The sequence below is a fragment of the Triticum urartu genome, chromosome 5A (genome assembly GCF_056163025.1).
Source record: "Triticum urartu cultivar PI428250 chromosome 5A, HENAU_Tu73, whole genome shotgun sequence".
Taxonomy (NCBI): domain Eukaryota; kingdom Viridiplantae; phylum Streptophyta; class Magnoliopsida; order Poales; family Poaceae; genus Triticum; species Triticum urartu.
Window position 1 is genome coordinate 658,848,645 of NC_141877.1, and position 21,194 is coordinate 658,869,838.

The following is a 21,194-nucleotide window of genomic DNA, read 5'->3' on the forward strand; positions in this document are numbered from 1 at the left end:
TCGCTCCTCTCCGAACCTTCACTTCCCACATATGAAACATGGCTACTACCTCAAATCTATTTTCTATGCATGACCAGGAACCAAGAGGGAGACCATGGAACAACTAAGAGCATTGGACGAGAAGACGAGGACACCAAGCACGAGGAACAAAAGGAAGAGATGCCAATGAAGCTCCAGCAAGCGGACGTCCAGCCACAACGGACGACCGGCCACACCTCCCAGCGAGCGGACGTCCGGCTCCCACCGGACGACCGGCACATCTACACCCGAGCCAAATCAGTGGAAGACCGACGACACCGGATGACCGGCGACCGGACGACCGCCAGCTTCCGGACATCCGGTGCCACCTCAAACGAGCCAAAGTGAAGGGAAGTCCGGCGACTACCGGACGTCCGAAGCCCACGAGCCACCGGACGACCAATCCACAGCGGACGTCCGGTACCTGTCTGCGTACAGAGATCGGGCCTGAGGCCCATGTATCCCTCTCCCACTTACCCCTTCGTGGACCTAGACTATATATACTCCTCCACCTCCTCCTAGTTAGGGTTAGCAAAGTAGTAGCTCATTTAGAGATAGAGCTTTGCTCATCCATTACGGATCTACTCCATGAGAGAGACCGCGGCCCCTCTTCGAAGAAGATCCCCTTGGACTCAAGACCCTCTTTTGGGTGGCCCCATCAAGACCTCCTTTCGAGAAGAACCGGTTACCGTGTATCATCCTTTGTTGATCGTGGATCTTGTATCTCCTCTCGTGTTTCGAGGATCTAGTATATGTGTGATCAATCTTGTTGGTTTTTGTATTTCTCTCGTGTTTCCCCTCGTGTTTACCCTCGTGTTCCTCGTGTTCGTCACGGGATCCGCTCCTTTCGTGAAAGATCGGCCATCTAGGGTTCCACCCTACATCAGATGGGGGGCATGAGCCATGTTGATCACGATTTCGGAGCCTTCTCTCATTGTTTTCTAGCCTAATTTTGTTGTGTTCTTTCCCAATTTCAAAAATCCCCACCAAAAATAGCCCCAATTTATTTGTGATTTGTTGGTGTGATGAAGTTTTGTTGGATTTGATCCATGGATTTGCTTGGTTTCAAGTGGATCTAGAATTTCCCCAAGTTTTCCCATCTTTCATCCGCGAAATCTCATCAATTTTGACCCCAAAATTCCCATTTTCCGCCCAAACTCGCGTCCCGAAACTCACATTTCGCGTTGACCCAGACCCACCGGACGTCCGGAGCCCCAGGAAGCACCGGACGCCCGACCTTACCGGACGATCGGAACCTCTAACCCGAGCTAAAATTAGCAGATTTCTGACCCGACCGGACGTCTGACGACCGGACATCCGTCCATTTCCGGACGTACGCTACGTGTAGATATCAACTTCGGCCGATTTTTGTTTCGGCCATAACTAATTCATCCGAACTCCGATTTTGACGTTCTTTAGCTCGTTTTGAAGCTCTTGACATCCACCTTCCCATAAAAATACTTCCAACACCATTTGACTCCATCAAAGTTTTGAAACTTTGGCATCTTTGCCTAGGGCTTCCATCATATCTTCCGCATATGCACCACCGACTTCCGCAACCTAACCCATTGTGATACATATAGCATTAGTGGTTGCTTGAGTAGTGATTCGAGTCTCCTAAGGTGTTTCGGCTACTTGGGGACGGTTGCTTCTTCAGCAACCACCACTACCGCATAGGCTTACCCACCATACACTTCCGCCACCCCAACTTAACCCAATTTTGTTTGAGTTGTGAGTTGTGTCTCCTAAGGTGTTTCGGCTACTTAGGGACGGTGACCTTCAACTCCGACTCACATAACCCCAGAACCTCCACTTCTGCATTGCCTACTCGCATAACCCATCATTGCATTTCCGCAATCCCATTGTGCTTCCGCAACACCACCACCACATTCCGCTACCACCATTTGACATTTGTCATTTGAGATTTTGAGTTCGCGGTTGTCCGTTTCCTAAGGTGTTTCGGCTACTTAGGGATGAGTCTCCATCATCTTGGTATCTCCATCAAGATCACCGCCACTCATCATTGCCACGAGGTCGTCATCGACATTGACCACTTCACCATCATCCGTTTGTGGCTTACAAACGAGAAACCCTGGACGGTAACCTCCATATCGGTATCATCTTGGTATCATGGTATCCCTCCATTGTATATTCCCTTGCAATTGCATTGATTACTCCTAGCCCATTTTGCGTCACTTGCCTATCGAGACTCGCCATTTGAGTATTGCCGGCAGTGTTACTTGTGCACATTAGTGATCTACACCATACATTGCATACATACCATATCATATTAGTATCATATCATTTCATGTGCCTCAAGTTTGTTCCCGCATATACACAATTGCTATCTTGGTTTGTGCATTGTGCAAAAGTGGCCATATACAAGAAAAAAGAATAAAGCTTTCAAGCAAAAGAGAAAGAGCAAAGAAGCTTGTAAGCAATAGCCATAGCATCATACCACATTGCACATAAGATTGTCATATCCGATCATCTTGGATCATACCACCGGAACATCATACATAGCATACTTGGGATAGAAAGTTGATACATTTTGCATCTTATAGGTTGTGCACAAGTGTCGTATCCGCCTATTGAGAAATCGTGCTAGCATCTCTCTTGAGTTGTGCAACACGAGTGTTTTCTGTGGATTCCACATTTTGTGCTCATCTTTGGTTGCACGACCCCATTTATCTATCCGTGTGTGCGTTTCCATGTGCCATTCATTGCTATTGGTCTACTTGTTTGACTTGCAAATTTGTGAATATCTTTCAACATTATTGACTCTTGCTAACATTTTGCATCAAATTTTTGTGCCACTATCCTCACCGAGCCCCACCATAAGCCTTATTTTGCGTAGGTGTGAGAAACCGACAAGAATTGGTACCAATTGTGCTATTTCCTTGTTACATCATTGAGTGATCGTTGATCCATCTTAAACATCGGTCAAGGTACATTTGGTATAGTTCTTCTCCTTTCTCCACTCATATTTGCTCGAGTATTGTGATGGATAGGCAAGGCATTTCATCTCCGGTCTTCCACAACAACGACGGCGTGAACAACTACATCACCAAAGCGTCAATCTTCGATCTACAACGACAAATGCAAGGCGCACAATCAAGATTGTGAGAGCGCATCGAGAAGGTCTCCATCGACATTCATCACTCCGAAGCAAGGAAAAGGGACTACATCGACAACAAGCTTTCCACACAAAAGGAGGAGCAAGATGCAAGGATGGAGGAGATTCGAACCTTGTTGACCAAACATTCTTCCCCTTCATCATCCTCAAGGCAACGACGAGGAAGTCAATCATCTTCGGAGCGCCCAAGCGATGTAAGCGCAATTCGTCCATGTCCACATCTCCATGGCGGCCATCATCACATTAGTGATCCACATCGTCATCCCACTAGTGGACTATTTTACCAATGATTGCTTGCATGATGTTGACACACCTATTCACATGCTTCATGGTAGTGCGACTTCCTCATGTCATGACTTACCTATTTATGATGAATATGATGACGAGCATGTCGATTTGCCTAGTTGTGAAGTTATGCTCCATAAGGTATCATGTGAAAATTCTATTGGTCACTTCATGTCTGACAATCCATTAAACTTGCCATATGCTATGAGTGAGATCTCCCATATTGCATCATTTCAATCTCAACATAGTAACTATGCATGCCCCATTAAAATAAATCATGTTTGCACTTATGGCATAAATGACAAGATGATGGTCATTGGCTTTTCTTTTCCATGCGATGATATTGCTACGCTTCCTTTACATGATTTGCGCAATTCATCTACTATACCATGCCATGATCACATTGTTCCAAATATGCTTTGTTTATGATGTTGTCGGTATTCTCCATGTGATGTTTCCGTTAATGCTCATGAGGAGACCCCCATAGTTTCCTCATACATATTAGGAGATTTTGATACATCCTATCCTTTGCATGCTTCCCATAATTGCTTGCACCATATGCATTCCATGAATAACAATGCTCTACATATTCCTCGTGATGCATTACATAATTTGAGTCTCCATTATGCTATACGTAAAAAACAAACCTATCATGATGGATGACATGTTTCTATATCATGCATCTCATTTATTTGAGCATTGGCTATTTCGTGCTAACCAACACATGCATGTGCACATCATGATGGATGATGTGTACATATACCATGCACACACAATTTTTCCTTTGTATTTGTTTTGTGTAGGTACTCACGTATACTCGTCAACCTCTCAATCCCAAGAGTTGACGAAACAAGCTCTTGACAGCAACGATGACTTGGGATCCCGTGGACTATCCTTACCACCAATCCCTTCGCGCAAGGACTACGCACATCTTTTCTACTTGGCTCTCACACGGCTATGGGCTATATATCACTTGTTACTTTATGCCCATTGTATCTTGTTCACTTTGCATGTTATGCATCTTTACATGATTTTGCCATGCAATTGTCACCCTTGCTTGCATCTACCCATGATTCACCATTATGCTACTCCTATGTGTATTTGCATGCTTGGTGGAGATCCTTGTTGCTATTTTCATGTCTACCATGAACCTATTTTGCTCATATCTTGCTTCCATACTTGTGATATGTCATGTGCATTATGTATGCCCACCATTTGCACACATGACATGCTTGCCATGATTACTCCTAGTACGTTGCATCTTCGCACTACTAGCTTGCTTGACTTGATCTCTATGATTGATTGTTTTGTCGCATCACCCATGTTCCATTCTTACACGCTTTTTTGTGTTGATGACATATATGTTCATGCCTCTCACATGATACATCTTGTTCATTATCGCTTGCCTCCAATTGTTGCATCTATGCTTATTGATCTCGGCGACTTGGACATACTACTTGTGATGCATGCTTGTTTACTTGAGCCTACTATATTTGGTTGTTCTTGCATCATATGCCTCCATACTATGAAATTCTCCCTTGTCCTTTCTTGTGATGAGCATGACGCATACACTTGTTGGGTATCTTACCACACGAATGATAGGTTTTGCACTTCCGCTAACCTCATTTGTTTTTCCAAGTGTTTGTCATGTTCTTTCATTTTAGAGGATTTACAAGGCGGTGTCGTTATGCGACAACTTGGTCATGCAAAGGCATACACGATGTGCAACACTAACATTTGCGAGAATCTCCTAAAGATGAACTCCTTCCCTTTGAGCCATCCTCAAATACGCATATTGGATGGGTCATTCTTTTATTGTTGTTTCCTTCTTGTTGTCTACATGATACATCTCGCGAATGAAGGAGCGACATTGGAGATTGGCTCTGTGGACCTTCACATTGAGGAGCGCTCGGACTTATTGGATGCACCTTCGAACCTCCACTCATGCCACGACATCAAGCATTGGTACACCTACAACTCCATATTTGTTGATTGTGCTCACACACGTCATGCTCGATGGACATATCATACATATGACAAATTTGCATCTTATGCATGGATTGACTCACATTATGATTGCCTTGTTGCATCTTGTATTCCCATGTCATCCATGATATATGAGCTTGTGCATTTCCTTAGCAAATTTGTTGTGATCTACCTTGATGGCATATTCATACATCATGATCATATTGCCTACCATCAATTGCATGACAACATAATCACATTGAGCACCAATTACCATGTTCATGCTTTGGATAAACCATCCCATTATGACATCATTTTGCACAATGGTCGCATTAATCACATTCACCACACCTTTGTGCATGCTACAAATCCTATTGTTCCCATGAATGCTTTGCATATCATTCTATATCATCTTGATAAGCTTCATGTGCTTTGTCACGAACAATCTTGCCGAACGGACTCATTCTTACATGATGGACACTTTGTGTGCGCTAACCATTGTATTTCCGAGTGTCGTTTGTGTTTTCTCTTTTTGCATGTATACCACTCCGGCGACACCTTGGAGTACTTGGATTGCACAATGTCTTCAACTCCGTCCAACTACAAGTCCGTCCACAACAACCGTTTCCATGGTGATGAGGATCACAATCCGAGGTCAGATCTTCCCGAAGGGGGGGGGAGATGATGCGGAGCATCCCACGTTCATCCCCATGTACACTCTGACTACTCTCCAAGCCCCAAGAGGACATAAGACGAGGCCTCGACTATACGCCATTGGACACAAGGTGAACTCGCTCCTCTCTGAACCTTCACTTTCCACATGTGAAACATGGCTACTACCTCAAATCTATTTGCTATGCATGACCAGGAACCAAGAGGGAGACCATGGAACAGCTAGGAGCATTGGACGAGAAGACGAGGACACCAAGCGCGAAGAACAAGAGGAAGAGCTGCCAATGAAGCTCTAGCAAGCGGACGTCCGGCCACAACGGATGACTGGCCACACCACCCAGTGATCGGACGTTTGGCTCCCACCGGACGACCGGCACATCTACACCCGAGCCAAATCAGCGGAAGACCGACAACACCGGACGACCGGCGACCGGACGATCGCCAGCTTCCGGACATCCGGTGCCACCTCAACCGAGCCAAAGTGATCGGAAGTCACCTCAACCGAGCCAAAGTGATCAGAAGTCCGGCGACTACCGGACGTCCGGAAGCCCACGAGCCACCGGATGACCGATCCACAGCGGATGTCCGGTACCTGTCTGGGTACAGAGATCGGGCCCAAGGCCCATGTATCCCTCTCCCACTCACCCCTTCGTGGACCTAGACTATATATACTCCTCCACCTCCTCCTAGTTAGGGTTAGCAAAGTAGTAGCTCATTTAGAGATATAGCTTTGTTCATCCATTACGGTTCTACTCCATGAGAGAGACCGTGGCCCCTCTTCGGAGAGGATGCCCCTGGATTCAATACCCCCTTTTTGGTGGCCCCATCAAGACCACCTTTCGAGAAGAACCGGTTACCGTGTATCCTCGTTTGTTGATCGTGGATCTTGTATCTCCTCTCGTGTTTCGAGGATCTAGCATATGTGTGATCAATCTTGTTGGTTTTAGTGTTTCTCTCGTGTTTCCCCTCGTGTTTACCCCGTGATTCCCCTCGTGTTCCTCGTGTTCATCGCGGGTTCCGCTCCTTTCGTGAAAGATCGGCCATCTAGGGTTCCACCCTACATCAGATGGGGGGCAAGAGAACGGGTGATGACGGGCCAACACACATGGATGACCGATGGCGATGGAGAGGAGGGCGTTAGTGGCGTCCATGGCTGAATCACGGGCAACGTTGACGTCTTGAGGAGGAGGATAGGGAGGGCGTGGGAGGGGGTCATCGCCGGGAGACACCGCGTCGGCGTGAGGTGGAGCCAGATCGGGGATTGGGGTGCGGCGGCGGTGGGCTGTGGACAGGAAGACGATCTAGGGTAGCGAGGGATTGAGGGCATGCGGTTTTTTTTTATGGTTTTTTGTCGTAGGTTTCTTTTCGTCCATTTTTCATGGTGCGATAGGAGGTTTGCGCGTGGACTGGGTGCAGGCATCGCTAGGAAGGTTTGGTTCGACGGGACTACAACTGCGTGGGAGGAGAGACGAAAAATAACCAGTGAAAGGTGGGACGAAAATAAACTGTGAAACGGAGACTACCAACTTGTCCCTTAGGAGTAGACATAACATGCAAATCCAATGAATAAGAGGGAGGATGATGCACTTATAGCTTCGGTAGTCGAACGTGCGGGACATAACTCATTGGGCAGTTTTAAACCGGCGAACTCTGCTCACAATCCACCTTGGTTGCTGAGAATTTTAGGATGGACCCTTTAAACTTGAAAGAGGGATTATCTTAGTGTCAGCATGCAGTATATCTTAAACTATATCTAGTAGCATGAAATAGATGTTTAGATATAGCAGTCCCAGTGCACTAAAATTTACTACTGTTTTATCTAAAAGCAAGACTATGCATGTCAACGATATGCATGTTCAAATCTGAAGTACAGCAGCCCATCTTCTTTTTTTCAAACCTAACACATGTGCAATATATATAAATTCTGAAGCCGGAAAAGCTTTCTAACTCTGTGGAACAGATTCACTCTACTGCCTAGAATCTTCCCAAACGGCAGGCAGCATGCTGCAGCAGCTTTTAATCCTGCACTGCTCCGTATGCACACATACAATATCATTCTGATGCTCACCGGCAGTGTGGCAGCAGCAACGTCAGAGCACTGTACCGTATCCAAGCTAGCATATCCCGATCTAAGATTAGTTCCTCCTCTATTAAATGGTGGTACTGGCGGCACTTATCCAAAACTAAAAGACAGCCAACGGTAAAGGCGTGCAGGCTCTGTCATTTACGTCAAATATTTTCTGATCTTGGCTCGCAGCGTTGCACTTGCAACCAGCCCCACGTCCTCCTTTGGCGGACACAATCTTGACAGTGTACCTTCAGCCAACATTTACCTCTCTCCAGTGATGTGCCCAAATGATCAAGCAACAGCTATAGTGACTGCGACTGGCTACTCACTGGAGCATTTACAAGACAGTTAATATTGGACCAATCTTCTGCTCGCTAGTAAAGGCATTTCTAACCGATCGAGTAAAGTTAGTGGAGTAAACTTTTACTCCACTAACGGCCGCACCCAGCCGATCCCCGATAGTTAGTCAAGTAAAAACAAAATTGTGTAGATTCTCTTCCAAAACATGGTCTTAGTTAGATCCGTTCCGAGCGTTGCATCCATGAAGATCGCGCACCAAGCATCCCAAAGAGCAATATCCCCCTTTTGGTTGTAGTTGGCGGTGCGGGACCTTGGCACCTTCGCGCTTGCTTCGGTCACCTCCACAACCTCCTCGTCCTTGGCCAACTCCTCATCGGCCACCACCTCTTTGGCCTCCTCCTCCTCGGCCTCCTGCTCTTCCCCAGTCACCTCTTGCTCCATGTCTTGGGCCGGCTCCGAATGATCCCAAAACGAGTCGTAGTTGAGCTCATCAAGTCCAACGACGGCCGACGACTCCAAAGACGCAAGGAATTCGGCCGTGTTCATCTCCACACCACAACAACAAATCAAACACTATCAACAATCACTACCGGCCAACAACAATCACTCACTATCAGATACCAACAAGGCGTGAGATTTTTCTTTATCTTGTAGGCATTTCATCGGGAACTTGGCGGTCGCGGTGCTTGTTGCCGGCTGCGGCCGCTGCCCGCGTCGGGATAGTGGCTGAAGGGGGCGCCGGAGTAGCTGCATGAGGCGCTGGTGTGGCCTTCTTCATGTACTTCTTTGCGGCCGCCTCGGCGAGTGCTGCCACCGCCGTCAGCGTTCAACCTCGTTTGGCTCTGGCAGGAAGGCGGCGGGCCGTTGCTGGAGAGGCGATGGCCACCCTGGAGGCCATTGGAGCGATTGGAGAAGGAGCTTGAACCCAGTGGTTTTTTTTCTCATCCGCGAGCTCTTCTTCGGCGCAGGTGGCGGTGGGAGCTGACGGGGTGAGGGAAGGTTCCAGGCTATCCATTCCGGCTGGACTAACGGTCATCAGTGGCGGCGGCGGGCCGTGGCGGCTGTGGTGGCGGGAGGCAGGGCAGCACGGGGGTGGGAGAAAGAGAGGCGCTGGTTTTACTCTGCCGCGATGGGAGTGAGTATATTTAGGGAGATTTGGGGGATATTGAGAGGTGGAGTAAAATTATTACTCCACTATGCGGGTTAGGGGATTGGCTAGGTGCGCCGTAAGGGAGTATAACCGAATTTTTACTCCCTTATGGCCTTACTAGCCATGCCCGCATAGCGGCACGCCGCGCCCCGTTGATTTGTTGCATTGAAACTTTTATAGATATTTTAAATTTTCAAAAATACTTCAAAAGAAAATCTAGAAATTGTAGGGCACATATATGATTATTCTGAGAAAGTTTCAAATCGCTTAGACCATTGCTTCGAGAGATTAATTCTTTTGAACTTTTAACATCAAATTTGTGTGAATTTTGATATGAACTTCAAAGTTATCAAAAACAATTGAATTTTCTATTTTTTAGAAAATTGAAGACTGCATATTTTACTAATCTGTAAAGTGTTAGCTACTATGTTGGGTTCATTGTCAATTTACATCAATTCTATTGCATGTGTGTTTCTTTGCAATCTGTAGAACGTACAGAAAATAGAGAAAGGAAATGATCAGTATGGAATGGGTTTATGTGTAGTTCTTAGTATTTATGATAAAGCCCCCCCCCCCCCCCCCCCCCGCTTTATATTATAAAGCAAACATTCGATACATCCAGCTTGCTGGGGCCACAACACAGAAAAGCCCAAAAGAAAAACAAGAAGAAGAAAGAGAAATAAATGCCGACACCGGCAGATCAACGAAGAAAGGAAGACCGGCAACCGCTGCACCCTTCGAAGAAGTACCACCACGCACCCAGCATCCCGCAGCGCCGCGCACCAAGCAGCACCTTCAAGAAGGAATGCGACGATGCCGCCGTTGTTGCCCGAATAAGTTCTAGGATTTCCCCCAGTACGTGAGGGATAGCGGGGAAGGGATATACCCGATGCCCCTCAGGAAGGTCTGGCGGCGCCGGCAGGCTTCATCGCATCGGTGCCGACAGGCCGACAGGGATTTCTCCCGATCCACAACCACCACCACCACCCAGACACTTCATAGTGCACCACCCACGCAGCCGCCCACCAGCATGTGCCACCACGGTTACCGGACCACCCTCGCCGTCTCTCAGGAGCTGCCAACACGAGGCTAGGAGAGGGAAAAGAGACAACGGCCACAAGAGCATGCTCTACTCGACTGGTGGGAGGGAACAACCTCCATCGCAAGAGCGAAGCCGACCGGACGCGGCGACGAGGACTTGCCAGGCCCTACGGCCCGGCCAGGCCCACGTGGGCCTGGACAGTCCCTGTCACCGCGCTGCAACACAACGACCAACGAAGTTCTCGCCGCCCGTAGACCGCTGCTGCCTCGCCACTGCCACCAGGAAGCGACGCCGCCGAGCGTCGTGCCACTGGCCCGACCCAGCCCAGATGGGGCCCAAATGGGCCCAGATCTTGGCTCGGCGGGTGCCGCCAGCCAACAACGCCACCGTGCCGCCCCATGACCAACGGCAGCGCCGCCGCAACGAGGGTCACCGCGGCATGCGGCATTGCCACCGCCTTGCCACACCACCGCCGGCCACCACCGCCCGAGCAGGGGGTCAGCGCGCGGGGAAGGACATGCCCGCCGCTGCCAGCAGCACCACGCGGGAAACGCCCACCGGTGACGGAGGGACGAGGGGGCGCTGGACGACGAACGGGGAGAAGCCCCCGGTCGCCTCGCTCGGGTAGGCGACGCGGGGAAGGGGGCGGGTCGGGAGGAGGGACGGGGGCGCGGATGACCGGTGGTCGGCGGCCGGTGGCGGCGGGGGAAGGGTGGGGAGGAACCCTAGCTCAGGAGCGCGGGGTGGGGACAAACCGTCTGAATCGATCTAGTTCTTAGTATTTTGTTTGGACTCCTATTCGTTTGTTCTTGTTTTGTTGGATTTTTTAGTTTTAGGATTTCTTAGGTGGTTGGTCAGATGGAGTAGGTTTTACACAACACTACAACATATGTTTGGAACGATTGAGTCAGAGTTTCTATCACAAAAGTACACCGTGCAATGCAGATAATCGAGAATTTACACAAAGATGATCTAGCCAAATAAACATATGGTAAGTTTCCATTTCCCGTAGGTTAGCAAGTAATTGGACAGAAAATACTCTTAGGTCACAAAGCATGCAGCATGGGATGCACCGTGTATCCCATATAAGTGATCACTGTTTTCATACGGTTTCTTAGAATCATTAATGAAATGTGTTGTATGCTGTGACTAAGAAAAGGAGCTTGACCCATACTCCAGAATGATTGGTACGCACGGTTGCTTTGTGAACTTGTTATTTCCAACTTAACTGAGTTGTAGATAATGTAGTTGAAGTGTTACTTAATGAAAGTCCCTAACAGTGCAAATACCCCCGATTCTGCTAGACAGGAAGAAGGCAGAGTCGGTTAGCTTCCTTACTTTATATGGATGGATGCCACATCATTACTTGGATGCCACATCATGGAGAATGCTTCTGCATTGTCGAACATGACAATCTTTTTCAAAGCAGACTATGGAATAAGCATTTAACACATCCTCCTCACTTGTTGAGCTGTATTTGTTGTACAAGTAGCAAAATGAGACAACAAACAGAAGGAAGTTGACAATGGAGGGAGCATACACTTGAATGTTTTGTGCCAAGACATAATGCATTAGCAATACAACATCCTTTTCTGAGAAACAACCACCAAAATACCTCTATACCTACACACTTAATCATATGTATGGCTATCTTGTCCATTCGTTTCTGTTGAGTATATTATGTACGTGTATATTGTGTATTGAGTTCACCTCCTGTTTCCTATGTATAGTCTGAGGTTGGGGCCCCTTTCTGTACTCATATATACGTGCCTGGTGCACCGATCAATGTACTGTGTTTGCACAACCTATACTTCATATTCTACATGGTATCTATCGCAGGTCGGTCGACCTAACCCTAGTCGCCGCCGCCACCACGCCGCGCGCCCTTCGCGCCACCGCCACCGCCGCCGGTCGCCGCTACCCCGCCCACCTCACGCCGCTACCGCGCATCCTCCGCGCCGCCGCTGCCGTCACCACCCACCGCTGTCGCCGTCGCGCGCCTTCCGCGCCGCCGCCAGTCGCCGCTGCACTCTGCTCCTCACTTCCGCAACTACCTCCTTCCAACCCTAACCCTTGCCGCCGCCGCGCCTTCCTCGCGTCGCCGCCGCCGCAGCTCTTCATAGCCGCCCTTTCCCATCCCCGCTCCTGCCCTCTCTCCATCTAGCCACCGCGGTCCCTCATCCGCGCCGCCGCCGCTCCTCTTACTGTTGCCACACCGGCCGCCACCGCGCCCCCTCCAGCCGCCGCCGCCGCGCCTCCTTCCCCAGCCACCGTCGTCGCCACTGCAATGTCTTCTGCTGCGTCGTCTCCCTTCGGCCCCATGTACGCGGGCGCGCCGTCTCCCTTCACCAACATGCAGCCGGCGCCGCCAATGGCCGGCGGCCATGCTCCGCCCGCCCTGGTTCAGCCCCTCAGCGGCTACACCATGCCGCCGGCTTTCCCGGCGGGCCATCCGGCCAACTTCGACGTCTTGCAGCAGCCGACCGGTGCCGGCTCCGCGGCTCTGCCCGCCCCGCCGATGGCCGGCGGCCATGCTCCGCCCGCCCTGGTTCAGCCCTACGCCGGCTTCGCCTCGCTGCCAGTCTCCCCACCATGGGGCCCTACTCCTTTGGCTGCCCTGCCCTCGGCCTCATCATCGAACCCCTTCGGCACCGGCGGCGCTTGGTACATGGACTCGGGTGCCACCGCCGACATGACATCTCATCCCAGTACCTTAAACTCTTTCACTCCGGTTCGTAGTCCTACTCGCATCACCGTTGGTAACGGTTCCTATCTACCTATCACACATGTTGGTCGTACTTAGTTTCCTTCCACATCTACGCCTGTCACCATGTCTAATGTTCTTGTTTCTCCTGATTTAGTTACGAACTTTGTCTCTGTTCGTCGTCTTGCTCGTGAGAATCCCATTACTGCTGAATTTGATGATGTCGGTTTCTCTATGAAGGACGCCCGTACTCGGATGGTCCTTCACCGTTGTGATAGTCCTGATGAGCTCTATCCGGTGCACTCCTCCGCCACCGCCTCCACCACCCCAGTCGCCCTTGCTGCAGGTGTCGACCATTGGCATGCTCGTTTGGGACACCCGAACCCCACCACTTTGCGTCAAATTCTTTAGTTTTTCATTCTCATGCAATAAGATCTAGGACCATACTTGTGAGGCTTGTCGTCTTGGCAAGCACGTACGTCTTCCCTTTAGCGCTTCTACCACTATTTCCACTTTTCCGTTTCAGTTATTGCATAGTGATGTTTGGACATCCCCGGTTGCGAGCAACACGGGCTACACATACTATTTGGTGATCTTAGATGATTTGTCTCATTATGTGTGGACATTTACTCTTCGTCGCAAGTCGAACGCCCTTGCCACACTCACTGCCTTTTATTCCTATGTCACCACACAGTTCGGTCGTCCTATCCTTGCATTACAAACTGACAATGGAAAAGAGTTTGACAACATCGTTGTTCGTAACCTTCTAGCCTCTCACGGCACTATCTTCTGCCTCACTTGTCCCTACATGTCCCAATAAAATGGCCGTGCCGAGCGTATCCTTCGCACTCTTAACGAATGCGTCCGCACGTTGCTCTTTCACTCTAACGTGCCTCCCCGGTTTTGGCCGGACGCTCTCGCCACCGCCACCCTCCTCATCAACATCCGTTCGTGTCGCCCACGCCGGAACTATGCCCCTCACCATCTCCTGTTTGGTGCGACCCCATCTTATGATGGCCTTCGCATCTTTGGTTGTCTCTGCTATCCTAGCATCGCCGCCACTGTGCCTCATAAGCTGGCACCTCGCTCCGTCGCTTGCATCTTCCTCGGCTACCCACCTAACACCAAAGGATACCGCTGCTACGATCCCGTCTCACATCGTGTATTCACCTCCCGGCACGTTTACTTTGATGAGAAGGTGTTTCCATTTCAGCAGGTACCTCCCGCCACCCCATCGCCGCCGGCCACCGGCGGCCCTCTAGCGACCCCGTCAGGTGGACGACCCCGCTCGGTTCTTGGACCTCCTCCGGGCTTTGGTGGTCCTCGCGTCGTGGGACGAGATGCGCCCCCCGCCCCCACGTCGCCCTCGCCGACTCCGTCAGGGGCCTCGGCATCGCTCGTCTCTCCGGCCGCCGCTTCGCTGGCATCTTCGCCGGCCGCTGCGTCGCCGGCCTCTTCGCCGGCATCTTCGCCGGCCGCCGCGTCGCCGGTATCTTCACCGACATCTTCGTCGGCCGCCGCGTCGCCGGTATCATCACCGGCCACCTCGGGGGCCGCCCCTTCGCCGGCCCCATCGTCGGCTGCCACGCCGAGTGCCTCACCGGCCGCCTCGCTGGACGTCCCGGCGCTGCCGTCTCGCCCCGTCACACGGGCCGAGCTGGCGTTCACCGTTCGAGTCTACGGTACTCGTGCAACGAGTACCTCCTCGCTGCCTCCACCACAGAGTCGTCCCCTATTCCTGCATCCGATCGCGCAGCCCTTCATGATCCTCACTGGCTTGCCGCAATGCAGGAAGAGTTCGACGCTCTCCAGTGGAACTGTACCTGGACACTGGTTCCCCGGCCTCCTCGCGCCAATGTCATCAGCAGCAAGTGGGTCTTTTGCCACAAGACCCGCTCGGATGGTACACTTGAGTGCTACAAGGCTCGCTGGGTGGTTCGTGGTTTTCGACGCCGCGCTGGAGTTGACTTCACTGAGATGTTTGCACCGGTTGTCTAACCGGGCACCATCCGCACCGTCCTCCAGCTTGCGGTGTCCCGAGGCTGGCCAGTTCATCAGATGGATGTCTCCAACGCCTTCCTCCACGACCATCTTGAGGAGCAGGTTTATTGTGAGCAGCCCATCAGTTTCGTCGACGCATCTCTTCCTGGCCATGTGTGTTTGCTGTCCCGGTCTCTATACGGGGTCAAGCAAGCACCTCGCTCTTGGTACCAGTGGATCGTCGGGTTTCTTCAGACACTGAGCTTCAGCGTCACTCGCTCGGACGCCTCACTGTTTGTCTATCGCCATGGTGACACGACTGCATATTTGCTCCTCTACGTCGACGACATCATCCTGACGGCCTCCTCCGCAGCTCTTCTTCAGCAGACTACTCTTCGGCTGCGTGACGAGTTCGCCATCAAGGACTTGGGTGCTCTACATTATTTTCTTGGCATTGAGGTCATTCGGTGACCGGATGGCTTCTTTCTTCATCAGTAGAAGTATGCGCGCGAGCTCCTTGAGCGTGCTGGCATGCTCAACTGTCACCCTGTTGCTACTCCTGTTGACACGAAGGCCAAGGTTTCTGCTCTTGAGGGCTCGCCAGCGTCGGATGCTCCCTTCTACCAGTCCATTGTCGGTGCTCTTCAGTATCTAACTCTCACCCGACTGGATCTACAGTATGCAGTTCAGCAGGTGTGTCTCCACATGCACGCCCCTTGTGACTCCCTTTGGACTCTCGTGAAGCGGATCCTCGGTTACATTCGTGGCACGATGAATCTTGGGCTCACCCTCACGGCGTCCGCTTCTCTAGAGATGGTGGCCTACTCCGACGCAGACTGGGCTGGCTGCCCCGACACTCGTTGGTCCACCTCCGGCTACTGCGTTTACCTCGGTCCTTCACTCGTCTCGTGGTCGTCCGAGCGACAACCCACAGTATTGCGCTCCAGCGCGGAGGCTGAGTACCGAGTTGTGGCTAACACTGTTGCCGAGTGCACCTGGCTACGACAGTTACTTCAGGAGCTGCATCACGATATCTCCCAGGCTACGGTTGTGTACTGCGACAACGTCTTTGCGGTGTTCCTCTCCGCCAACCCCGTTCATCATCGCCGGACTAAGCACATTGAGCTGGACATTCACTTTGTGCGCGAGCAAGTGGCCCTTGGACGTATTCGGGTCCTTCATGTTCCGACTGCACAACAGTTCGCCGATGTGATGACGAAGGGCCTGCCGACTTCCACCTTCGAGGAGTTTCGTTCCAGTCTCTGCGTCACTGGCGCCGCTTTGACTGCGCGGGGGGGGGGGGGGGGGGGGGTGTTGAGTATATTATGTACGTGTATATCGTGTATTGAGCCCACCTCCTGTTTCCTTTGTATAGTCGAGGTTGTGGCCCCTCTCTGTACTCATATATACGTGCCTGGTGCACCGATCAATGTATTGTGTTTGCACATCCTATACATCATATTCTACAGTTTCCTCGCTGGAAGAAAAAATTATAGATTCTACAAACAGGAAAAATAGTTGGCATATGGTTCAGTGTTCTCTATTGTATGAAGTATAAGATTTTGACATTAGTTCCAAAAGAAAACCTCCAATAAGATCTAAAAGTCTGTACAAAAATAAACATAACCACACAACCTCGTGTGTTTTGATGTTGTTAACACCAAGCTTTGGATGGGGAAATAAGAACAGAAGAATATAAACATGACAGAACACTATCAGGTAACCATTTATACAGTAAGTGCTCCTAAAAATAAATTACAACATTTAACATTAAACATTTGAGCAGCAGGTAAAAGAAGAGCCAGAAGTTCATGAACAGATAAGTTTGGCTTTTTCATACTTCCATAATTCCATCATCCATCATTTTGCCCTGATGGGAAGCAGCAGCATGAATCTGTGGGGAGACAGTCGATTAGCTCACGTCCATCCGGTTAGAGGTGGATCTGTACCAAACTAACCATTTTTCTCGCAACTTGTCGTCCATCACATCAGAACTGCACTTTTCATAAAAATAAAACAAATAAGAGGTCAGAAAACCTTGCATCATGTGGAAGTTAATCCTAGCCAGAAACCGTACCTTAAGAAATTAAGATACCTCACATATACACAGAAGGATAGCCGATATATAATTAAAAGAATTAAGGATGGGGGCAACAATCAGAAACAGAAATGTCATCTCATTTTCTTTGCGTTGCATTTATAAGCATCCTCGAGAGAACTGTAACTATAAATTTACTCAATTGGTTACATCATATATTTTGTAAACAGAGCACATATCAAAGATATAAAAGGAAATACGCATTATATATGAATTGACACAACTCAAATAGTACACCATTTCTTATGTAAAGAAATTGTAAATCAGCCAAGTTTATAGGTAAAACAGAATTGGTGATGACATGGCAGAAAGAGTCGCATAGGAAAAACTGCAGGAAAGTATTAGGAAAATGAACATAATCAGAAATTGTTTCGGAACAATACTGTAATAGACCAAAACAGAGAGCATTTTATTACACAGAAATATGCCCCCGAAAGAATGCCCACTAAAACAATTCACATCATGTCATTTTTATAATAAGATCAGAAGATTGCTGCCAAAGCAATCTAAAATTTAAGAACCTTCTCTTTTTTAAGACATGCCTGCTGTATCACAATGAGCAAAAATTTATTCGCTTGCAGCTAAATCATGATGTGAAATTATGATCTGGGCTAAAATTATGTTCTGGGCTAAAATAATTAACGGATATGCAAAAAATAAAAAGGTTGAGAAGTCAAGACTCATCGTGTTCAGAGCTTTGCCTCAACAATGGCCTCTTTTTTGCTATCCTGTGAGAGAGTCCAGATGCGAGAGTACACATCGCGCAATCCAGGGTATGTTACCGTTCCCTAATCCCTACTCTCTATACGTATATTACTTCTTTTTCTGATAATAGGTAATTTATCCCTCGCATATATTTTCACAATGGTGAAAAGTGAATAAAGTGTGTGGATTACCCGATACAATCACAATGAAAAGTTATTAATAATGTTTCAAGAGCAGTACTGGTGCTTCGACGTACCCAAATAATGAGTTGGCAAAGTTGTCGTGGAGGCAGAGAAACATATTAAAGGAAATTCTAAATCTGAGCAAGAGATAAATGTTGGCATCAATATAAGTGAAAATAATGTAACTAGTCCTAAGAGTACAGTTAGTTCATTAGGGGCACATGCACAATCTGCTAGTGTTGATGAACATTCAGTTTTACCTTTTTATGAGTTAAAATTGTGAAATTCACTTTACTGGATGGTGTTATTCTATGAATATTTTCGACCATGTCACATAATTTGATTGTTATCATAATGTCTCTGTTGTTTATCACGTCTTATTTACAGTGCTTGTGACTGTCGCATCGGCTGACACTAGATTTCCAAAGTTAAAAATATTGAGAGTGTTGGAGCTGAATCGCTCAACCCCTTCTTCTTTCTCTTTTCTACCTCACGTAGAACTCTCGAGGAATAGAAGAACTCTGGTTTTGGTGGCCGCTGCATCACACAGCCTGCCGTTTTCTCTTTATATTTCTCTTAACCAGACAAACTGAATTACAATGCTTTAAGTAGCTAGCTCACACGCGCTGCCAGGCCACAACGTGCCTGACTCTTGTGCACACGACCTGCTCCACTAACCAACTAATCCATCATCTATTATTATGGCACTAACACACGCATGCATAACAACTTCCTAGAAAACTTGTGCAGCCCGTTGGTTTCAGATCCTTGCATGCAACAGCTTCTCACTGCATCTTGGAGTCTCACCATGCATGCTCTTCAAACTGAACCATTAGGTGTATACCTCGCACGTACCCCTGTACACCTCTCACCATACATGCTCTGATATCAATTGTTGGCGCTGCCTCTTAGAGCACCTTCTTCTTCCTCTAGCTTCCTCTCAAAGCTAACGGAAGAACAAAGAACACAGGTATTTGGTGGCCGCAGCCTCACACTGCCAGCCTTTTTTCTTCTCTATTCTCTTGGCTTCTAAACAATTATGAGTACAGGTGCTTATATAGCAGACGCACACACACAGCTCAGTGCCCATGCACACACGCACTACTAACCACTACCTAAATGCACTCCCACGTCTAGCACTTGCATAGCCCTGCCATCTCTCCTAGAATCTCTCTAGGACGTGCATGCATCACCGGCTAACAACATGCTAACCAACTAACTGATTATCCAGCCAGCGGCTTGACTCAACGACCATGCAGCCCATTGCGTTCCAGCCACTTGCACTTCTTGCCACTTCACACGATCATGCCGCATCACACATTGCAGCTTCACGCCGGCATCGGCATCTCCCCTTGCTTGCCGCATCACACCACAACCCGGCATCTCGCCTCACGTGCCTCCACAGGAACTCGCGGGCTTCGTACGCATCGCACATACACCTTGCCGAACTACAATAGGCTACATAAACACCTAACTAGATGCAAAAACTCAAAACTAAATATGCAGATACAACAATATCAAGATTAGTGCTAACATTCATCCCCTAATCTTGATATCACAGTCTTCGACACGGATGACCCGCAGCCACATGATGACAACTACCGCAGCGCCGGTCACCATGAGCCATCTTGTCGTGGTTGACGCCATAGCAACGCCGATTGCCACGCAATATTGCGGCACGGAGCGGCCACCTCTTGACGTGGACGGCGCCATCGCGACGTCGATCACCACGCCATCCTCACCTCGCAGCATCGCACCGCAACCGGCCGCCTGTGGCATCACGCCGTCGCCGGCCTCCTCCTCGCGCCGCCGTCCCCCACCTCACATGGAGTCCGCCGCGGCGCCGCCAACGCCTCGGATCGACAAGGCTCTGATGCCAAATGTTGGAGCTGAATCGCTCAACCCCTTCTTCTTCCTCTCTTCTACCTCACGTAGAACTCTCAAGGAATAGAAGAACTCTGGTTTTGGTGGCCGCTGTATCACACAGCCTGCCGTTTTCTCTCTATATTTCTCTTAACCAGACAAACTGAATTACAATGCTTTAAGTAGCTAGCTCACACGCGCTGCCAGGCCACAACGTGCCCGACTCTTGTGCACACGACCTGCTCCACTAACCAACTAATACATCACCTATTATTATGGCACTAACACACGCATGCATAACAACTTCCTAGAAAACGTGTGCAGCCCGTTGGCTTCAGATCCTTGCATGCAGCAGCTTCTCACTGCACCTTGGAGTCTCACCATGCATGCTCTTCAAACTGAACGATCAGGTGTACGCCTCGCACGTACCCCTGCACAAACACACTACTACATGCAAATACAAAAGTAAACATGCAGATACACAGGACATCAAGATTATATCTAACAGAGAGGTCAACAATGACTCATAAATTTAAATGGTTTGGCAACAATATGTGTCGAGAAGAAATTATTGGAAGAGATTGCCTCATCATAAGTGAATTTGCATCGGGCAATGATAATTTTTGAAAGATATGTATAATTACTTGATAAGTATACTGTTTTCCGATGCATATAAGTGCTTATTGGCAACATTTTATATATACATATATTCATTACTATTATTTGTTGTTTGTACTAAGGCCCCTAGTCTTTAGTTTTGCCCTGGGCTCCCAAAATCTAAGGACCGGCCCTGCAGCTTCTTCATCTTCAGCTCACCCCATCCTAGTATCTCCTGTTTTTTTAGGCTTCCTAGTATCTCCTGTTGCTCCATCAGCTTGTTTCTCCACTTCTACTCTCAGCAGCAGGGCTTCGTCATTTCTCGGCGCATGCCCAGCAACATGCATCTCTAGCACCACATCCTGCAATAAATCTGCTCCTTCTTCCACCATCTTGTTGTCCTCATCATTTTGCAATCTTGCCCAATAT